The sequence below is a fragment of the Kogia breviceps genome, chromosome 5, assembly GCF_026419965.1.
Source record: "Kogia breviceps isolate mKogBre1 chromosome 5, mKogBre1 haplotype 1, whole genome shotgun sequence".
Taxonomy (NCBI): domain Eukaryota; kingdom Metazoa; phylum Chordata; class Mammalia; order Artiodactyla; family Physeteridae; genus Kogia; species Kogia breviceps.
In genome coordinates this window covers 121,283,515-121,304,194 of record NC_081314.1, presented here as the reverse complement: position 1 = coordinate 121,304,194, position 20,680 = coordinate 121,283,515, and the positions used below count along the sequence as shown (strand labels likewise).

At 32.9% G+C, this 20,680-nt stretch overlaps 1 long non-coding RNA gene across 3 annotated transcripts in view; it reads right to left on the bottom strand.

The window, feature by feature from the left end:
* Positions 1 to 20,680, bottom strand: part of LOC136794269 (uncharacterized) — a 217,883-nt gene that overhangs the window by 196,071 nt on the left and 1,132 nt on the right. For all 3 annotated transcript variants that reach the window (XR_010840814.1, XR_010840813.1, XR_010840815.1), the window contains exon 2: positions 19,008 to 19,085. This is a non-coding gene — a long non-coding RNA (uncharacterized lncRNA). The remainder of the gene's footprint in view (positions 1 to 19,007; positions 19,086 to 20,680) is intronic.

The following is a 20,680-nucleotide window of genomic DNA, read 5'->3' as shown; positions in this document are numbered from 1 at the left end:
GATCGTCTTCTACCTCCTTTGCTCCACTCCTTGATTAAAGGATAAATATTGCTTAAAAGGAAAGAATAATTATCATTCTCCTCTTATTATCTAATCCTCATTAGGAAAATGTAGATTTGTCCGAGACTAGTAAGTACATAATAATTACAATAGGGAATACAGTATATGCTATTAATGAATGCCTATTACTTCTCAGGTATAATATACATATTATTTCACTTCATTTTCACCACAGCCCTGCAAAGAAGGAACTGTGATCGTTTTCCCAGCTGGGTTGTCTGAGGCTAACAAGGTCTAGAACTTCCCTCGGATTGTGTATTAGGATGTGAAGTCAGGTCTGTCTGGCTCCAAAGCTTGTGCTCTCAGCATGCTTCTACCCAGTGTCTCTGGTTGAGGATACTGCTTGAAACATTGAAATGACTCCTTTCCCACTTCATCCTCATAGAACTAAATGTCAAAGTTAAAGGTCACTTCAAACTACATCCAAATTATAGCATGCCAAAATGTTAGTGAACCACTACTGCCAAGATCGTGGAAAGCACGAGTATTGATAGTAAGGTCTGGTTAAGAACTCAAGTGGCAGACTTTCAATTTATAGTTTTAAAATTAATTTGAAGTATCTGAGAGTCATAATGAAGCCTGATATTGAATAAGAGGTTAACAAAACAATCTTCTAGTTTTGTTTTGTTTCAGATACTTCTTAGTTTTGGGGATACCATCCAGGCATATCTACATTCTGGACTGTTTTTTTAAAGTTCTTAAACTACTGATATTGAGATTTTCTTGACTATCCCTCTCATTTTGGCATGGCTTTTCACCATTATTGATTCATATAACCCCATCTGGAGGGCAAATAATCTCTGGTTTATAGTTTTTAAATAAGAGAGAAAGACGGTTAAGAGTTCTCAGCTAAAAAAAATAAAAATAAAAAAAAAATTTTAAAAAAAGAGTTCTCAGCTATCTAGGTACACAGTTCTTTCCAACTTCAGTAATAATGTACAACAGAGAAACAGGATATGGGTCCAGGTCAATTGATTTTAATGGCGGAAGTTAAGGTGTGTGGTCACTTTCACTGGCCCTAACTCACAAGTAAAAATTGCCTTTCCGGGGGTCATCAGTCAATTTAAATTATGCCATTTTTAGCTCAGAGTTTTTAAGGTTGCAACATATGAAATCTGGAGGACTTGCACTTCTGGAAGAATTGTATATTAGACACATTAGAGTCCTCTCACTAGGGAAAAATAAAAGAGCTTCAATAAGACATTATTTTTATTGCATGCTGCTGAAAATTTGAGGAAAATCTCTAAGTGACTAAAATATATATATTTTAAAAAGCTTGCTGAAATTCAAAAGGAAAGCCAAAAAAGAATCCTCAGGAGGCAGAGATGCCCTAAGGGCAAATGCAAAAATCATCACTCCAAATCCTTGCTAGTAGCAAGGCAGAGAAAATGAATCAGAGACTCATGGATTTAGCTAAGGTCCTTGGACAGGACTAAAATGGTCCCAGATCCACTGTTCTGATCAAAGTAGATCACCCAAGTGCTTTTAAAAAAAAAAAAAGACAAGTTTTTTAGAGCAGTTTTGGGCTCACAGCAAAACTGGGGGGAAGGTACAGAAATTTCCCATATACCTCCTGCCCTGCACATGTATAGCCTCCTCCATTATCAACATCTCCCACGAGAGTGGCTACAACTGATGAACCTACATTAACACATCATAATCATCCAAAGTCCACAATTTACCTTAGGGTTGACTCTTGGTTTTGCACATTCTACAGGTTTGGATAAATGTATAAGGACATGTATACATCATTATTGTATCATACGAAATAGTTCTACTGCCCTAAAAGTCCTCTGTTCTTTGCCTTTTCATCCCTTGACTTGACGCCACTCTAACCCATAGAAACACTTATCTTTTTACTATCCTTTTACTATCCTCATAGTTTTGTCTTTTTTAGAATGTCATATAGTTGGAACCATATAGTATGTAGCCTTTTCAGATTGACTGCTTTCACTTAGTAATATGCATTTAAGGTTCCTCCATGTCTATTCATGGCCTGACAGCTCCTTTCTTTTTAGCACTAAATAATATTCCATTGTCTGGCTGTACCACAGTTTATTTATATAGTCACCTACCTAAGGACATCTTGGTTGCTTCCAAATTTTGTTAATTATGAAGGAAGCTGCTATAAACAATCACATGCAGGTTTCCGTGTGGACCTGTTTTCACCTCCTTTAGGTAAATATCAGTGAGCACGACTGCTCAATCATATGGGTATGTTTAATTTTGTAAGAAACTGCAGAACTGTTGTGCAAAATGACTGTACCATTTTGCATTCCCACTAGCAATTAATTTGAGTTCCTGTTATCCACATCCTCACCAGGATTTGGTGTTGTCAGTGTTCTGGTTTCGGGCCATTTTAATAAGTGTGTAGTGGTATCTCATGGTTGTTAAATGTGCATTTCCCTGATGACACATGATGTAAAGCATCTTTTCACATGAACATTTGGCATCTGTATATCTTCTTGTTCAGGTGTCAAGGCCTTTGGCCCATTTATTAATGTGGTTGTTTTCTTATTGTTAAGTTTTACTAAGTCTTTGTATATTTTGGATAATAGTCATTTATCAGATGTCTTTTGCAAATATTTTCTCCTAGTCCATGGCTTGTCTTCTCCAACATTGTCTTTCGCAGAACAGAAGTTTTTAATTTTAATGAAGTCCAGCTTAACAATTATTTCTTTCATGGATCATGTCTTTGGTGTTGTATCTAAAAAGTCATCATCGGGGCTTCCCTGGTGGCGCAGTGGTTGAGAATCCGCCTGCCGATGCAGGGGTCACGGGTTCGTGCCCTGGTCCGGGAAGATCCCACATGCCGCGGAGCAACTAAGCCCGTGAGCCATGGCCGCTAGGCCTGCGCGTCCGGAGCCTGTGCTCCGCAACGGGAGAGGCCACAGCAGTGAGAGGCCCGCATACCACAAAAAAAAAAAAAAAAAAAAAAAAAAAAAAAAAGTCATCATCATACCCAAGGTCATCTAGGTTTTCTCCCATGTTATCTTCTAGTTCTACAGTTTTGTGTTTTACACTTAGGTCTATGATCCATTTGGGGTTAATTTTGTGAAAGATGTCAAATCTTTGTCTATAGTCAATTTTTCACATGTGGATGTCCAGTTGTTCCAGCACCATTTGCTGAAAAGACACCTTTACTCCATTGTATTGACTTTGCTCCTTTGATAAGGATCAGCTGATTATATTTACTTGGACCTATTTCTGAGCTCTCTATTCTGTTCCATTAATCTATTTGTCTATTCTTTTACCAATATCACACTGTCTTCCGTACTACAGCTTTATAGTAAGTCTTGAAATCAGGTAGTGTCAGTTAACCAAACTTGTTCTTCTCCTTTAATATTGTTTTGGCTATTCTGGGTCTTTTACCTCTCCATTTAAACTTTAGAATCAGTTTGTTGATATTCACAAAATAACTTTCTGGGATTTAGATTGGGATTTCATTGAGTCTATAGATCAAGTTGGGAAGAACTGATATCTTTACAATATCGAGTCTTCCTATCCATGTATAGAGTATCTATTTATTTAGTTCTTTGATTTCATTCATCAGGATTTTGTAGTTTTCTTTATACAGATTTTGTACACATTTTGTTATATTTATACCTAAAAATTTCAAAAAAAATAAAAAATCAAAAAAAATAAAAAATAAAAAAAAAAAAATAAAAAAAAAAAAATAAAAATTTCATATTCTGAGTGCTAAGGCAAATGTTATTGTTTTTAATTTCAAATTCCACTTGTTCATTGCTGAGATATAAAAAAGTAATTGACTTGTGTATTAACCTTGAATCCTGAAAACTTGCAAATCACTTATTAGTTCTAGGAGTCTTTGATGTTATTGTTAATTCTTTTGGATTTTATACATAGACAATTATGTCAACCACAAAGAAAGAGAGTTTTGTTTTTTCCTTACCAACCTGTATAACTTTTATTTCTTTTCCTTTTCTTATTGGCTAGGACTTCCAATACAATGTCAAAATGAGTGATGAGAGGGGACATCCTTGCCTTGTACTCGATCTTAGTAGGAAAGATTCGAGTTTCTCACTATTAAGTATGGTGTTAGCTAAAGGTTTTTTACAGATTTTTTTTTTTTTTTATCAAGTTGAGCAAGTTTCCTTCCATTCCTAGTTTACTGGGAGTTTTTATCATGAATGGTTTTTGGCTTCTGTCTGCTTTTTCTGTATCTATTGATATGATCACGTGTTTCTGTTTTTGCTTTTAGCCTGTTGATGTGATGAATTACACTAATTGATTTTTGAATGTTGAATTAACCTTGCATAACTGGGATAAATCCCAGTTGGCCATGGTGTATAATTCTTTTTATACATTATTGGATTTGATTTGCTAATATTTTACTGAGAATTTTTGCATCTATGTTCATGAGAGATATTGGTTTGTATTTTTCTTTTCTTGTAATGTCTTTGTCTGGTTTTGGTATTACAGTAATGTTGGCCTCATAGAATGGGTTAGAAGTATTTCCTCTGTTGTATACTCTGAAAGAGATTGTAGACAACTGGCATAATTTCTTCCTTAAATGTTTGACAGAATTCACCAGTGAACCCATCTGGGCCTGTTGTTTCCAGTTTTGGAAAGTTATTATTGATTCAGTTTCTTCAATAAATACACATCTGTCCAGACTATTTCTTCTTGTGTGAGTTTTGGCAGATGGTATCTTTCAATAAATTGGCCTATTTCATGTAGGTTATAAAGTTTATAGACATAGAGCTGTTCATAGTATTCCTTTATTATCCTTTTAATGTTCATTGGGTGTAATGTCTCCTTTTTGATTTCTGATATTAGTAATCTGTATCCTCTCTCTTACTTTTTTTTCTTAATTAGTCTGGCTAGAGGCTTATTGATTTTGTTGATTTTCAAAGAATCAGCTTTTGGTTTCATTTTTTTCTCACTGTTGATTTCTCGTTTTCAATTTCATTGATTTCTGCTCTAATTCTTGTTATTTCTTTTATTTGCATACTTTAAATTTAATTTGACCTTTTTCTAGTTTCCATGGTAAAAACTCAGACTTTTTATTTTCCATCTTCTTTTCTAACGTATGCATTCAGTGATATAAATTTCATTCAAAGCACTACTTTTGTTGCATCTCACAAATTTCGATAAATTGTGGTTTTATTTTCATCTAGTTCAAAATATTTTAAATTTCTCTTGAGATTTCTTCTCTGATCCATGTGTTATTTAAAAGTGCATTGTTTGGGCTTCCCTGGTGGTGCAGTGGTTGAGAGTCTGCCTGCCGATGCAGGGCACACGGGTTCGTGCCCCGGTCTAGGAAGATCCCACATGCTGCGGAGCACCTGGGCCCGTGAGCCATGGCCGCTGAGCCTGTGCATCCGGAGCCTGTGCTCCGCAACGGGAGAGGCCACAACGGTGGGAGGCCCCACGTACCGCAAACAAACAAACAGAAAAAGTGCATTGTTTGATTCTGTACATATTTTGGAATTTTCCAGTCATCTTTCTATTATTATGACTTCCATTGTGGTCTGAGAGCAGATATTGTATGATTTCTATTCTTTTAAATTTGTTAAGGTGTGTTAACAAATATAGCCCAGAATGTGGTCTGTCTCAGTGAATGTTCCATATGTGCTTGCAAAGAATGTGTAATCTACTATTTTTTGATGAAATGGTCTGTAGATGTCAGTTATATCCAATGGATTGATGGATTATTGAGTTCAACTATGTCCCTACTGATTTTTCTACCTACTGGATTTATTTCTGATAAAGGCAGTTTTTGCCTCATGTATTTTGACACTCTGTTGTTAGAAACATATATGTTAAGGACTGTTATTTCTTCTACAAGGATTGACTCCTTTATCAATAGACAATGGCCTCTAAAGAGGGCATCCCTAATGTTCCTTACTTTAAAGTTTGCTCTGCACGAAATTAATATAGCTAGTCTTGCTTTCTTTTGACTAGTGTTAGTGTGGTATATTTTTCTCCAACCATTTACCCACCTCTCTTATGGATCCTAGAAGAGTTGATTTTTCAGTGTGTTCAGCTTTTTACTTGTTGTAGGACAGAATGGAGGCTTCTAAGTTCCTTGAATACAGAAATGGAAACTAGACTTTTTTTTCTAATATTTGTATAAAAAATAAATGGAAGAAAAATAGCCAACACACTCTTGAAGAAAAGGAATAAAGCAAAGGTATTTGCCCTGATAAATAGCATGATCTATTATAAAACTATAATAATAAAAATGATATTAGATCAATTGACTGGTAAAATAAAATGCTCTGAAACAGACCTATAAATATTGAAATCTGATGTATAATAGAGATGGCCATGCAAAACATAGAAATTATGGACTCTTCAGTAAATAATATTCAGCTAATAGTTATAAATCTGAAAAAGAAATACTATGGGATCCTTACCACAAACCACACACAAATCAATTCCAATTTGATTAAAGACCCAATCTCAAAGCTAATAGAGTATAGGAGGATATATTAATGACCTCAGAGTAGGTTAGGTGTTTTTAAACAAGATATAAAAGGTATTAACATAAAAGACTGATAAAATTGACCACATTATATAGTTAAAGATTATGTCACTAAAAAACATTATAAAGGTAAGCCAAAGGTAAAGATAAGCCATAGAAATATTTGCAACATATATTAGTACTAAAAACTGCAAAATATAGTATTAAAAACATGTAAAGAACTCAATCTCATTAACAATCAGGAAAATGCAAATAAATATCACAAAGAGATATCACTCTACTTTTATCAGAGTAGAAAATATTAACCAGTATGATAAAGCCAAGTGTTGGCAACCATGTGGTTCAATTAAAACTCTGTATGGCATGGCTATGAGTATAAATTTGGTAAAACCACTCTAACAAACACTTTGGATTTATTTTATAAAGTCAAATATTCAAGTATTCTACATTCTCCTATTTCTAAACTATTGAGAAATGCTTTTGTAGTTACATCAGGAGAATGTCTACAGCAGCATTCTTCATAACGACAATTATAACTGGAAACAAATGAAATGTCCATAAAACAGCAGAATGGTAAGTTGTGAGGTTTTTTCACATAATGAGCTATTATATACCAATAAAATTAAGGATATATAACTACAAAAAATAGCTCAGGAAGTAAATATTGAGAGAAAAATGTTACAGAAATCTATAAAGAGTGGATAATTTTTCATTAGGTCGATTCAACTAATTTGAAACTACGTGTCCTAGAGTCCCCCTGTCTCTGTGCTTTTTAGTTAAGGTTGCTACGAGAGAAATTTATCTGAGATTTGGAAGGTGAAATTTTTAACTCCCATAATATCAGTATCATTCATGTGCAGTTGCAGTTCACAAACATTGTGACTGATCTTGGCAAAGGACAGCAGCCAGGCCAAAAGCTCCCCCCCCCCCAGATACCTCCAGGTCTTGTTCAGTTTCTCTGATTCTGGCTGTGGTTCAGCCCCAGGGTCAAGAGAGTCATCTTATCCTGGAGGTCATCTGCCTCATCAAGACTGGAGGCCATGGGAGGCAAATATGTTTCCAGTTTGTCCTTGGTCTCTCCCACTTCATGTACAGCTTCACTTACAGACCCAGGCCTAGCTGACTTCAAACTGAGGGGAGCAAAAAAAAAAAAAAAAAAAGACCCATGGAGACTGCGTATTTGGTTCTATAATTGCCTAAATTCTAACTCCTATGATAAATACCTAATCCTATATCACTCATGTGGGTTCTGCTTCCCCGAGCAAACCCTAATTGATGTCAACATGTGGCCAAATGTTTTACACAGCTCAAAACTAAAACTAAATAATGTATTGCTTTGGTATGCATCATATTGATAATTTTTTAAAGAAAGGAAATGGCTAACACCAAATTTACTTGTAAGAGGAAGGCAGGAATAGGAAAGGATAGGAAAGAAACACATTGGTAGATCCAGTGGTATTTGGAATGGCATGGGTAAAGTTCTTAAGGTAGGAGGGGGGATTCATCAGTGTACATTTTATTATTTTGCTTCATAATTTACACATAGATTATATACATAATTTTGTGTACCAAATATTATACAAGAATCATAAAAAATAAAGCACTGAGATAAGAAGGGCATGAAAAGAAAGAAAAAAATATCAAAAATTCAACAGGAAAAGAATGTAGTATCCAGAGCGAAGGTGCACCAATTTTCTGAACCAGTGCTAGGAAGAAACCCATCAGCAGAGGCTGAAAACAACAGCAGGCCTGGGAGTAAGCAACAAGGTAATTGGAAAAATTTAGGAGTAAAGCATGCTTTTATAATACTCTGGAGGTACTAGCTTGTCTGTCTAATGAACGAAGGCTGCAACCAGTGAGGACTCCATTTTGGACAAAGTTAAAGCAGGGTCCTAACACGGTTCTCAAAGCCAAAGAAAAAGTGGAGTAGTATCCCCATATAGCACTGCTCCATACAGTATAAATAAAAAGAAAAATGCTTCCACACATTTGCAGGGAACTCCTTCACTATTTTCTCACTCCACAACAGAAATGAATTATCATTATTTAAAGATGATAGCTATTTAGAAAATCAGAAATAAATCAAATGAGAATTAAACTGATTAAATGTATCAAAAAATCAGTAGTCTAAGAGTTTTAATTGACAATGTAATTCTAAAAAAGATTGCATAATAATACCAACAAAGGCTACAGATTACCTTTGAATAAACTTAACAGGGAATGTGTAAAACCTATTTGAGGAAATTAAAACTGTACCACTGGACATAGAAGTCCTCATTAAATACGAAAATACATCTTATTCCTAGATAGAAAATCAGATTGCTGGAAAGATGTCAATTCTCATCAAACCAATACAAAAAATTAAAATTTTACTCAAAATCCTAATAGAATTTTTTAGAGAAAAAAGAACTAAGTTGATTCTTCAATCCATGTGGAAAAGTAAGTCAATGAAAAGGGGCAAGAAATTGTCAAAAGTGAGTAATAAATATACACTTATCCAATCAGATACAAATATTTATGATAAAGCTTCAGTGATTAAAACAGTATGTTACTGACCCTGATTATTGGATTAATGAAACACAATAGTCAAGCAAAGACCCATGAGCATACGGAAGTTTTGAACATTATAAATGAATTATTTCAAACCAGTGAGGAACAGAACAGCCTACTTGGTAACTATTATTTAAACAATTATATGTTATAATAAATTTCTGTTAACTTTAAGATTTGAATATAAAACAAAAATATATAAGAATAAAATATGGGAACATTGTTCAAATCTTAACTTGGGAAGTTCTTTCAATGAATGACACCAACCTTAGAAGCCATAAAAGAAAACACTTGACTATATAAAAATTTAAAACTTCAACATGACAAAAGATGGCATAAACAGAATAAAAAACAAACAATATACTGGGAAAAACTATTACAGCATATAAATGAGAATTTTGATATGAATATTAACAAGAAGTATCCACAAAATAATAAATAAAAATGACCAACTAATGAATGAAGGATATGAACAAAATAAAATATAAATGAACTATAAACATTAACAAAGATTTCTGAACATCACTAATAAACATATAAACGCAAAAATAAAGTAACTGTAATGTAATCCTCTCCTATGAGATTAGCAAATATTGATAATATGCAACACTGGCCAGAAGGAAGGGAGGGGCAGCTACACATACACATTTATATACAGGAGTATAAATTGGTACAGTTTTTTGGAGCACAAATTAGCAATACTTATCAAAATACCTATTCAAAATGAAAGTTTTTAACTCCTAATAAGTGATACGCAGAAATAATTATAGAAGAAAAGACAGATACAGAAAGATTTCAGTGAAGAATTATAAGAGCAAAAAGCTAGATATAACACAAGTGTCCAATAGTACCCAAGTACATACATGATTGCTTAAATAAATTACAGTACATTAGTGTAGTATTACATAGCTGTTAGATTGGAACAGAATTTTGCATAACAACGTGGAAAGATATTTACTATATATTATTAAGGAAAATATGCAAAATTACAGAATAATATATATCATATGAGCACATTTCTGTTTAAAAAAATGTATAGTTATGTTATGTATGTCTGCAGAAAAAAAAATTCAAGAAAACACACCATATGGGGAAGTTGGATTTTCCAAAGGGGAAAAGTTTTCTAATTTTACATACTACTGCATTGTTTAAATATTTTACAGCAAGCTATATATAGAAAATGTTTTCAGCTGGCCTAAAATTTACAGAAAAAAATTTCACATAAAAAATGAGAAATCTAGAGCAACAGTATATTTCACCTAATCCTCTGAGCTCATCATCTTCATGAATAAAACAACTTATTGCCAACATTTGAAATTCTTAAAGTATATGGCACTGAAATAAGTTTAAACCTATTTCCTAGAATACTGCAAAATAAAAATTTTAGGAAAGTACAGCTAATTTTGTTTAAAAATATATTTAAGAGTCCTAAAGTAGTCTAAAAGAGTCCTGAGTAGACTGCATTATCAGTATTATCTTCTTTATAGAAATTTTGGCCCATTAGCAATTAAATCTCTCATTACAGTTAAAAAAAAAAAAAAAAAAAAAAAAGGCTGAATGCTTCCCTTTAAAACATGAAAATAACTGTTGGGAAATAAAGACATAAAATATTATCCAAAAAGTCCCCTCTCCATTAAGGTAAATCTTTCTCTGAAGCAGTTATCACACTTAAAATTGTATGACTATTTTAGCAAGTAGTTGTTAAATGTCTGGGCTTCTCCAACTAAGTTATAAGCTCCCTGAGCTCAGAAATTCTTTCATTCTGGTTCCTTACTGTAAGAAATGGTAGGTGTAAAATAAATATTTGTGGAAGGAAGGAAGGAGGGAAAGGAAGGAAAGAAGGAAGGAAGGAAGGAAGGAAAGAAAGGAGGGAAGAAAGGTGGGAAAAGGTAGGGAGAGAAATCAGTTACATTTTAGAAGAAAAATGAATCTCCAAGGCCATCTCTGTTGAAGAGATGTAATCAGTTTCACAGAGCTGGCCCTGGAACTCTCTTCTAATAGCTGGCCCAGAATTATTCCTGTTCTACCAGGCAACATATGCTATTCTGTTTCTAGTTTATAGATTTCATCCCAATCTCAACCAAAAGAGTATCTTGATATACTTAGTACAGACAATCTGGTAAATATTAGCCAAACCTTTCAACACTTATCACTAAAATCTCAGATAGGTTGCTGTTAAAATATTTAAGTCAGACCATTTGAATAGGACCTAGAGATTCTGAACATTTTACATCCCTCCCCTTCTCTCCTCTATCTTCAGCCTGTATGTAGTTAAGGCTAGAAAGCTATTTTATTTTGCACTTCTCTTGAACTTCTTCTTTATGTCAGATAAAAATTTAAGGCCAAAACTTTTTGTTATGGAAAACAAATAAATACTTTGAAAAAGACCGTGTTTCTTAAGGCTTTCTTTGTTGAAAAAGAGAAAACCACCTGAAAATTGATACACGCTGCCATATTCTAGAATCCATATTAATTCCCCATGGAATGTTCCAGCTATATAAAATAATTTTTAACCATTGGGACAGTTTTATTCATGTGCTCCAAAACCATATGTAAAATATAATGATCTTGCTGTGGCTACATACTCTTTTGATGGGCTGAGGAACAATGAAGGTGGCAAAGAGGATTAGACTGTTGAAGTGCCATATCGTAAGGCATAATTAAATTTTGGAAACCAAAGAGAGTTTAGGTTTATAACCATTCTCTGAATTCTAGAGCTACTAGGAGGAATAATTAAAGAGTGTCATTTGCATTAAAAATAATGTATAACTTATACTTTGGAGAGAAAAAAACTGAAAATCATATAAGAACACAAATCTGTACGACCATAAACTTGTTCTTAGGAGATAGAATTCATTCATTAATTCAACAAATATTACTATGTGCCAGAGAGTTATTCATGGAGTTATTAATTGTAGGTCACAAAGCAAATTACACCCAGAAGACGAATAAAATAACTGAAAAAACTCAAGATATTAAATCATTTCATCCTTATTTAAAAATTATAAATAGTACTAATTACAAAATTGCCTATTATAGTGTTGAAGAACTGCCATGGATTGAACGTGTTCAACTAAAATCATATGTTGAAGCCCTAACCCCCAATGTGACTGTATCTAGAGATAGGGTACTTAGGAAGTAGGATTAAATGAGGTTAGAAGGATGGGGCCCTAATCTGAAAGGACTGCGGTCTTAAAAGGAAGAGAAAGAGATCTCTCTCTCTCTGTCTCTCTCTCTCTCTCTCTCTCTCCCTTTCTCCCTCTCAACCATGTGAGGATACAGTGAGAAGGCAACCATCTGCAAGGCAGGAAGAGAACTCTCATCAGGAACTGAATTGGTTGGCATCTTGATCATGGATATTACAGCCTCCAGAACCACTATGGGAAAATAAATTTCTGTTGTTTAAGCCACCCAGTCTATTTTGTAATGGCAGCCCAAGCTGACTAAGACAAGAAGATAGTTTCTTTGTTTGCTTTTAATAAGACAGACCTGGTTTCAAATTCTGCCTTAGCTAACTCTCTAAATCTTAGTTTCCTGTCTGTAAAAAATTATTAACCTATTCCCAAAATCCATTTTTAGAAATACAGCTTATAATACATATAAAGCAGTTATTATAGAATTAAATAAATGATATTATTATTTTGTTTTATTCATCATTTAAATAAATTGTTTAGCAAATCATAGACTGTTATAACTTAAAGAGAACTTAAATAATACATATTTATATACAAATTCATCATTTATAAATAGCTTTTCAGAAAGAAGTGATTTAACTCTCATGAGTAGAGTCATTTGTTTTGATCTTCAAGTTCAAGGTAGTATAATCTTTGAATGACTAGCTTCGTGGCAGAAGACACTAATGCTCATTAAACAAGATAAAAGACTAAAATTATTTTAACAGGTTGTTGAATACACTGTTTATGTAGCATTTAGTGAAAAAAATTTTAAGATATTATCTTGTTTGTATAAATTTTCATACTGTTATTACTTTAAGTAAAAATTGTCCTCAGCATATGTAGAATTTGACAACAGATAGGCAATCAGTAAAAGTTCATGTAATGAATGGATAAATCCAATTATTTTAGCAACACTAAAAATATATGATGACCTGCTCCAATACACATTCAATCACTCATTCAAAAGCATCTAATCACCATGTATGGCATGCTGTGGAAATACTAAGATGAGCCAGACATGATCATAGTCTGCAAGAAGCTGGGTCCCCAAAATTCAGGAAAGGGTCTCACCTACAACCAATTATACCCACTCCATATTTACTTCTCTTACTTATTCATTCAGTTAATATATTTTAAGCAGCCCCAATGTATTTAGCACTCACTGTTTCAGAAACTGGGAATACAATGGACAACAAGACAACAAAGCCCCTTCTCCCATGGAGGCTCCATTCATAGTCTATAGTGTACATGCCTCTTTCCGTCTTTATCTTTCTTTGTCTTGGGCACATCCACCTACCAAAGTTTGTAGCACACAGTAATAAATAGTGCAGTTAGACATAGGACTAGCATATGTGCCACACTCCCATATCCAAACCCATGGTAGAAATTGTTAATTTATTATGGCCCTCATTCCCCAAGAGTCTGAATGTGATGTCAAAATCCTTTTCATCACAGTATTCATACCAGCCATGACTAACCAATTAGACTTAACAAAAAGCTAAAATATCTATTTAAACCGCTGAGTAGAATGCAAAATATAGGTGCAAGCTATAACTCCCCCCGCACCATGTTAACAGGAAAAAAATGCATGCATCCATAAGTCAAATTTATAAAGACACCAGAGCAGTGAGGAAGCAAAGAGGAATGGACAAATTATTTCCAGAGATGGAATATCTCTTCTTAGGCAAGATGAGATCAGCAGCGATTAGCTTCATTAGGAGCATTTGTCAAATCTGTGATTTGAAGATCTAGTTAAGACTTAAGTAGAGGAACTCTACTAGGAGAAAGAGAAACTAGCAGAGCTTTGGGTAGTCACTGGAAATGGAATATGAGTGTTGGGGTGGTGCAAAAAACTCTTGCTTTCTTGCAATGCTTAGGAGACAAAGCCCTTCTAGAGGCAGGGGCCTGTGAAAACAAAAGAAATGTCTCTACTTGAAATATATGAAACCCGAGAAGTACTAAAATTTTCTTAACCTACAATTCAGCACCCATCACGCTAAATTTCCAATTGAACGGAAGTAATTTGCCCTCAGTCTATGTGTGAAACAGAGAAGAGCAAATACTGACTGAGGGAAAATAAGATTAACCTCTCTCTCTATGGTTTTTGGCATGCTAAATAAATATGAGATATCTGAAGAAGCAGGAGAATGTAACTGAAAATAAAAATAAAAAGAAACAAGATGATATAAGGAGATTCTCCACCCTCCATCATGTCATTGGAATAAACAGATGAGAGCTTTAAAATAAATAACAAGAATAATTGTAAATAAAGTAAATAATGGAAAAAATAAAAGATTTTCAGTATACAATTAGAATCAACATAAAAATTAAATGAGACAGTCTAAAACTGAAAAATATATATATATGAGTTTAAGGACTCATGGAATGTGTTTAACAGCAGACTAGACACAGTAAATAGCAGACTGACACAATAAAGACATTAATAGTGAGCATAAAAATAGAATATTCAAATGGAAGTACACAGAGAAACAACTTGGAAAAAACAGAACTGCATATTAGACTATAGGACAATAAATAATACAGGACATGAATATATTTGTAATTGGAATCTCAGAAGAAGAGAAAAGGGATGGAGACAACATTTGAAAAGATATGGATGATAATTTTTCCAAACCTGATGGCAGGTATCAACCAGAGATCCAAGAATCTCTGCCAACCCCAAGAAGGATAAATACAAAGAAACTGTATATGGAAAAACACAGTTAAAATGCTCAAATTATAGAGAAAAAAAACATTTTTAATCAGGCAGAGAAAAAAAGACACATCACCTTCAAAAAGTAAGAATGAGATTTATGAATGACTTTCCAAAATAAATAATAAAAGACAAAAGTAATGGAATGACATCTTCAAAGCACTGAAAGAAAAAATTAAAACTGCCAACTAAATCCTATATCCAATGAAAATATTCTTCAAAAATGAAGGTGAATTAAAGATGTTTTCAGCCCCTCCTTAAAAAACCTGAAAGAATGTGTTACCAGTGAATCAGCACTATAAGAAACATGAAAGGAATATTTTCAAGTTGAAAGAAAATAGTCAAAGATGAAAGAAATGAACACTATAAAAGTTAAAGTTAAATCAAATGCATATTTATGATTTAAAAGTAATAATAAGTAACAAGTATGCCTTGTGGGGTTAATAACACTCTATGTACAAAATATGACATAGCAATAGTCCAAGGATAGGAGTGGTAAATGGAAAGAAACTCTAATCACATTTAAATAAATGTAAATCAAAAGAGTAGCATGACTTTTTGCTGTCTGTTATAAGTTGAATTGTGTCCCCCTCCCAAAAAAAGATATGCTGAAGTCCTAACCTTCAGTACCTCAGAGTGTGACCTTATTTGAAAGTTAGGATTGTTGCACATGTAATTAGGTAAAATGAGGTCACAATGGAGTAGAGTGGTTTCTCAATCCAATATTACTGATGTCCTTATAAGAAAATGGCCATCTAAAGATACACTGAGACACACAGAGAAATGTCATATGATGATAAAGTCATGTTCTCTTACTGAGAGTGGTATGCTAAAATGTCCATCTATGGTTCTGGGTTTTACTGTTTTTCCTGTATGTGTTTTTAAAGCGATGTCAATTTTAGCTTTATATATTTCAAAGCATTTTTTTTAGGCATATGCAAATTTAAGATAGCTGTTATCCTTTATTATCATGAAATATTCCTTTTTACATCTAATAATCCTTCTTGCTTTGGAGTCTACTTTGTCACAGGGCCAGAACCAGAGTGCAAAATTTAAGGAGACACTGATTCCCTGGTGTGGACTCTGCACTTGCATTTTTATTTTCTTTATTAAGTGGTTATTAATAACTTTTATGATATTTTAATTAGGTTGTAAATATTTATATTTAGAGGAGCTCCCTGTAAAGTACAGAAGTTAATCTCTCTTGTATCTCATGTATGTTTAATATTTCCTCAGTTTTTCATTTGTCTTTTGACTTCATATATATTTATATATGAATAATTTAAAATTCTATATAATGAAATTTCTCTTTTTTTGTATAGTTTTGCTTTACAATTTCTGGGTTGTAAGTTTTCATTTGAAATACCTCTTCAAATCCCAAGTTAATAAATAAAACCACCTATACTTTTTGAATTAAATCTTTCATCCATCTGGAATTTATTTTTATGTTAAAGTAAAATATCTCTATGGTTAATGACATAACCAATTGTTCAAATAAAACTTATTGGATAAACCATCTCTCCCTTTCTCCTCATTTTAAAGGAAATGCCACTTTCTTCTTTGGTCTATTTTCTATTTCCTCTATAGTATAAAGTTGTTTTGATTTTTGTAGCTTTGTCATTTATCTTAACATGTGAAAGGGCTTTCTCATTAAATTCTTATTCCTAAATATTCCAAATGAGTTTTATTGTCATTTTGTCAATTTATAAAATATCCTTCTGGCATTGTATTTGATATTTCATTGAAATTAAAAATATAAGGAGAACTGGCATCTTTAAAATAGTAACTCCCTATCTCAAAAATTATGGTCTCTAAATACCAAATCCAAGCAAAAGGTGCAGGGATCCTTGGAGGTATGGCTAATAATAAATATGAGGCAAAAAAGAGAATAAGGGGATCCTGAGGCATCTTTTGAGAGCAAGTAGCAAGGAAATAAGTAAAGTCTACTAGGGTTGTGGTAAAAGCATTCAACAGTGAATTTTGAAGAGGCTGCCACTGGCCAAAGTTAAGAAAATCTAAGTATTAAAAGGATAATAATTAAAATAGATTGGAACATATACCACCACACAACAACAATAACTATAACAACAAATTAACTGGTCACCATTGGAGGATGCAAGTAAGCTAACTGATTATTTTTAAAAGTAGAAAGTAAATAGAACAAATCAAGGGTTAAGCTTGCCTTTTTACATAAACTATGCCACTAGGTAATCAAATAGTAAATGAGAGAAGTTCTTGCTTATAAATATATTCCACCTAACAAAGAAGGAAAAATAGAATATCATTGTTTTGCAATGCTTAATAAATTAATGAGCTTGGGCATTAATCATCAACTAAAAGGGAGACAACTAAGTATTATTTGCCTTCCAATAGAAAAACACATGACCAAAGACAAAATAGTCTTGCAAGAACAAAACAAAAAAGAGCTTAAATTAGATCAAACCTCCATTTCCAACTAACAATCTTTACTAGATACACAAAAGGAACAAACATGTTTATACCACAGAAATGCAATCAGCAAAATTCAGACTATACAAAACCCTGGAGGCCAATTTTTTTAAAACTGCAAGTTGTAGACTTTATTTGAATTCTAAGTCAATGGACCAAACTGGAAAATTATATAATATTTATGAAGCAATTGGAAATTTGAGTACTAACTAGATTCTAAATAGTAGAGAATTATTTTTAATATTTGGGCTTGACAATTGTGTGTGTATTTACAAATTATTAATTTTTAAATATATTTATTGAAATATTTAAAGATAAAACATATATATCTATTTTCTACTAGCTTCAAACTAATATGGAATGGGGAGTGGGTGGAAATAGATACGAAACATGATTACTCACTAGTTGATAATTATTGAATCTGGATAAAGTACATGTAATTATTTTATGTATGTTTAAAATTTTCTATAATAAATTTATCGAGTTTTCCAATCCAAAAAGGTTTTATCTTTCATTTACTTAAATATATTGTTCTAGTCTTAGGGGAGTTTGAAAGTTTCTCCTTTTATTTTTAAATTTAATTCTATGGGTTTTACCTTTTTGTTTCTACATTTAAACAGGATCTTTCCTGCCATATTTTTCTTACTGTTTATTGTTTGCATATAGGAAAATTATTTGTGCACAATATTATTAAAGGAGCTCCTTATTCAATTCTTATTGTTTCTCAGATATTTTTGGTGTGCTAATTTTTCCATGTATATAATTGCTATAGACTGAATGTTTGTGTTTGTGCCCCTACCACACATATATTAAAACTGAATCCCCAATCTGATGGTATTATGAGCTGGGACCTTAGGAGGTGACTGGATCTTGAGGGTGGAACACTCCTGACTGGGGTTAGTACCCTTATCAAAGAGACTCCAGAGAGTTCCCTTGTCCCTTCCACTCTGTGAAGACACAAAGATAAGACAGCTGTCTATGAACCAGAAAGCAGGTTCTTCCCGGACATCAAATCTGCCAGTGCCTTGATCTTGGACTTCACAGTCTCCAGAACTGTGAGAAGTAAATTTCTGTTGTTCATGAGCTACCCAGTCTGTGGCATTTTGCTACAGTTGTCTGAATTAAGACAATAATTATATAATTAGAAAAGAAACATAAATTTTCATCTTTATTCTTTCTCCAAATTTATACTTCTATTTTATTCTCCTGCACTGGCTGTTAACTCCAGAGCAATGCTCTGTAATAGTTGTAAACAGGTATACTTATTTCATTCTCAATTTTACTGGTAATAATTCTAAGTTTTGTCTGGTTTATTGTTTGGGATATATATTTTTGATCATGTAAGAAGTATTAATGCATTCTTATGCCTTTAAGTTTTTATTATGTTTTGCTTTGATCAGAAATATATTTTTAAAAGACAATATGTTACTTATTGGGGACATATGTAATCTATATTGCCATTTAAATTCATTTGAAACGTATAGGCAATATCCAAAATAAAATATATTTTCAAACTAAATAGCAAATACATTTATCAAAGGTTCTGAAGTGTAATAGATAAATAACATTGGCATCAGCTTTTTAGTTACAAACCAAATTTATTACTTACCTATACCTTTACTGGAAAAATCTTCATGTAATAAATGTTCAGTCCCCAGAAGATAGAAATATATGAAACCATAACACTCTAGTAAAAGAAAAAAAAGTACACATACTCTGGTTCATTAAATGAGATTTGTCCTGTTATGGCATAATTTTAACAAAGGAGTAATTTTTTATGTTCAAATATTATAGTGTTTCATACAGTCTAACAATGTAATGCACAGTAAGTTGTAATTTCAATACACTTACTCTTAATGAATGTGCAGAGAACTGGATCAATTTTCCATTGAATGAATTTTTCTTAAACAACAACAAGGGCAATTTGTCCTCTGAATTACATTGATATGCTGTAAGATTTTAATTATTTGGCAATGAGTTTCCTAATGGAGCACATTTCTGAAATAATAATGTGAATTACTGGGATATATAATTAGACAATTTTCACTCTACCTACTATTTTTAAAGATTACCTACCTCTAATCACTAAATTGAAGGTGAGGTTTAATTTATTAAGAGAATGACTGATAATTGACAGCATAATTTTCTTGACTTCTCTTGGCCTTTTATTTTTCTCTCTGTAAATAAGAGGTAGGTCCACCTTGCCCTCTAGGATATTTTCAAGCTATGAACTTCATTTAGTTATCCACTCAAAAAGTCTCTCATAAATAGCTACAACTGCATTAAAAAAAAAAAAAAGAAAATCTGACAATGTGCCAGTTTTTAGTCTATCCCATTTATATTTATAAATATAATAAAAATTGATCTTAAATCTGTCATCTGATATAGTTTTTGTTTTTTCTGCTTCCTTTGTTGATATATTTTGCTATATAGATTTTTAAAGTTTAAATTATATATACTGACACTCCTCCATGAAAAACTGAAAAAATGTACATTTTAATTTTATCCCACTTATTCTTAATAACCTATTCCTTTTTCTATAAGTTTTATCAGTTTTTGGTCCTTCAGGAATTTGCCTTCATAAACTTAAATGATCTACTTATGTTTCTATGTCTTAAATTCCCCATTCTACATAATACCTATTAACTCCCTGCTAGGAAAAATGAAGAAATCAGTATATCCACATTTCTTTCCATAGCCCTGCCCTCATCCTTATTTCCCAACTCTGGTGTTTTCTGTTCTTAATAACATTACTATACCCCTGAGAAATAACTGGGATAGTCTTACCAGCAATTTTTGTTACTATTAGCAAGAAGGAAGGGGTGGGTGGCAAGGAGAATGGCAATGACCAGTGCCTGCCACAAATGACTAATCCTCCTGATTTGGTTTACACCTCTAGTTCTATCTCTGAAACTTCCACCTCACGCTTTATGATCTAGCAGCCTTCTATGAAATTGCCTTCTGCTTCCACACTCTTGGTAATTCAGTTCCCTCTTCCTGGAACACCTCCAGCCAACTGCTTCTTATTATCCCATCAACCTATCTCGTGGCTCCCTTTTACTCTTCAAAGTACTGCTTAGACGTATTATCTTCCACTAAGTCTTCTCTTCAAGATAAAATTATACAGCCTTTGTTCAATCCTGTTTCTGCCCTATGGCCATACTGCAATTACGTTACACACCATAATAAATTACATTTATGTGTTTATCTTCTGTCTCTCCTTCTGGTTGTTACTAGTGGCTAACACTGTGCTCAAGAAATGTTAACATGATCATTATACCC